The 2,478-nt window shown below is 47.9% G+C and overlaps 1 protein-coding gene across 1 annotated transcript in view; it reads right to left on the reverse strand.

Moving 5' to 3' along the window:
* The window catches only part of DNAJB13 (DnaJ heat shock protein family (Hsp40) member B13), a 15,460-nt gene that overhangs the window by 2,725 nt on the left and 10,257 nt on the right, over positions 1 to 2,478 (reverse strand). The gene's annotated exons all lie outside the window — the stretch shown is intronic.

Here is a 2,478-nt window from a genome sequence, read left to right on the forward strand (position 1 = left end):
CTGAGGGTCTTCCTCAACCAGTCCCCTCAGGGGCTGTCTCCCAGCCACCTTCCATTTCCACACTGCTCCTTCTTACTCCTGGGGCATACACCCTGGTGAAGTCCTGGAGGTGGCATCTGGTAACTCCCAGAGGGCAGAATTCACTGGAGAATTTAGAGTCTTCCCACTTCCCAAAGGGATGTGGCTAAATTGAGAAGGAAAAGATCCTGCCCAGTTAGAAAGGTTGCAGAGGAAATTCCTAAACTGGGAAGGAACCGGGCTAATGACCCCAGTTGTTGCTTCCAAACTTCAGATTCTAGAATTCTGCAGTTCTAGGTCTCCGAATCTAAGATTGCATGATTCCATCAGAGACCATACCTGAGATCTCTAATTAGAGTCAAGGACGGGTGACTAATATGGTTGGAAGGGACAGGTGGTGGCTCCCAGCAGAAGCAAACCAAGTACTCACCCTGCGGGAGATCTTGATTTTCTTGGTGCAGCCGAAATATAAGTCCTCCAGGGACAGGTAGAGGTCTCGTTCGATTGGGGGATCCTGTTTCCTGACCCCTCGGCCCCGAAGTCCTCCAAAGTTCAAATCCACCTCATTTCCCTTTTCATCAAAAAACTCTGGGAGATTGGGAGAGGAGTGGAGTAAGAGAAATTATGTCTAGAGACTTGGATTAATAGACACTCCCCACCCCACCACACACCGACCCCTCAGTCTTCAAGCACTATACCCAGCATCCCATTCTCACCTTGAAGACTCAGGCTATTCAGTCAGGCCAAGAAGGTTCATCCCTTGCCATTCCCCATTGTTTCATCTCCCACTTTGGACACTGCCTGCCCCCCAACCCCCCAACACACACACACTTTCCTGACTTCCCCCACAACTTGGTGAAGTACCCCTCGACCTGGCTGTCTCAGGAGAGGGGTGCCCTCTGGAGGCAGTACTTGGTAGTGCCAAAATTGACTCAAGCCGTTCGCTTTTGGAGTGGAGGATCCTGGTGTGCTAATCCTCCCTACCCTTTCCCAGGCTCCAGTTCCCCTCGCTGTCTAGCCCTGCCCAAGACCACTAGAGATCCCAAACTCAAGTTTCTATAAAGTCAGCAACTGACGTAGGGGCGGGGCAGGGTTGGTCCCTAACAAATTTGAGAGGTCACCAGCATATCCCCAACTCCTCTTTCCTCAACTTCTTTTGCCCCTGCCGAGCTCTAGACTCATAACCCCTCTTGCTGCCCTGCCCTTCCATCCAAATGCAGAGAGAGAGCCCCTGACCTTTGATGTGCTGTGAAATCTTTTGGGCTTCAGTTTCTCCATCTGTGAGATGGAGTAATAGTGTCTGACCTTTCTTCTACCATTAGGATTAGATAACAAGATGATGAAAAAGAAGAGCTAAAACTTGCTGAGAGCTTACTTAGAGTGAGTAGTTGCTATCATAATAAGATTTCCTGTACTCTGCCTCTCATGGTTAGTGCCATGGAATGAACTTCACAGACTAGAATGGAGCAATGATCTTAGGCTGGGGAGGGCCAGGTGACGTCATGCTATGTCCCCTTAAGATGTGATGGGTAATCAAGGGGCCTGTGAATTGCCTGGTCCCCTCAGCATTGCCAAATTTATTTGTTTACCCAGCATCCATGGTGTGCCATGTCTTAGACACCCCAATAGCCAGGTCACAGGAAGCCCCGCCCCTTGACTCTACAGGGAGATGGGACACAAGGACCCCTAAGGTAAATCACTGTAGTAGTATAGCACAACCTGAGAGACCCCCAAACCCTGAGCTTGACCTTCCCTAAAGAGCGATGCCCCAATACGCTTTGGTTTGGCTCCTCTGAGCTGCCTTTTTTTCATGCACTGAGAGAGACAGATCCACTCTGTAGCATTTTTCTGACTGCAAAGCCCATTTTCATAAACATTATCTCATTTAATAATAACCTGTGAGCAAAGGGCTATTACAGCCATTTAACAGTGAGGAAGCTGAGGTCTCAGAGAGGTTAAGAGATTTGTCCAGGATCACACAGCTCATAAATGGCAGCACATAGATTTAAAACAGGCTCTCTGACTCCAGGTTCCTTGCTTTTCTCAGTTTCACATGGAATTTATAAACCCAGCTTCCTCTGGCAGACAGGTGAAGGCAATGCACAGTGGGAAGAGTCTCTAAGGTGGGCCCACTTATGACAATAACATGGAAAAGAGAAAGAGAGGACTTTTGAAATGCAGAAAGGCTGCAGTATAGTATGGAAGAAGGGACTGGGGGAGCCAGGCAGTAAAAATCTAGACTCTCTTGAGTTTCATAACTGGAGCCAGGAAGACAGGTCTGAGTGTTAAGTGTTCTTGCAAGATGATTTGAGCCTCAGAAATCAACTCCTTGTCAGTCTATCTGGGACCTGGGATCACCCACCCATCCATCCATGCACTCATCTGACTAACACACACCTGTACAATAAAATCTTATGCAGCCATTAAGATGAATAAAGTAGATCTATATTATATATATAT

This window comes from Pteropus vampyrus, unplaced genomic scaffold (assembly GCF_000151845.1).
Source record: "Pteropus vampyrus isolate Shadow unplaced genomic scaffold, Pvam_2.0 Scaffold311, whole genome shotgun sequence".
NCBI classification, from domain to species: domain Eukaryota; kingdom Metazoa; phylum Chordata; class Mammalia; order Chiroptera; family Pteropodidae; genus Pteropus; species Pteropus vampyrus.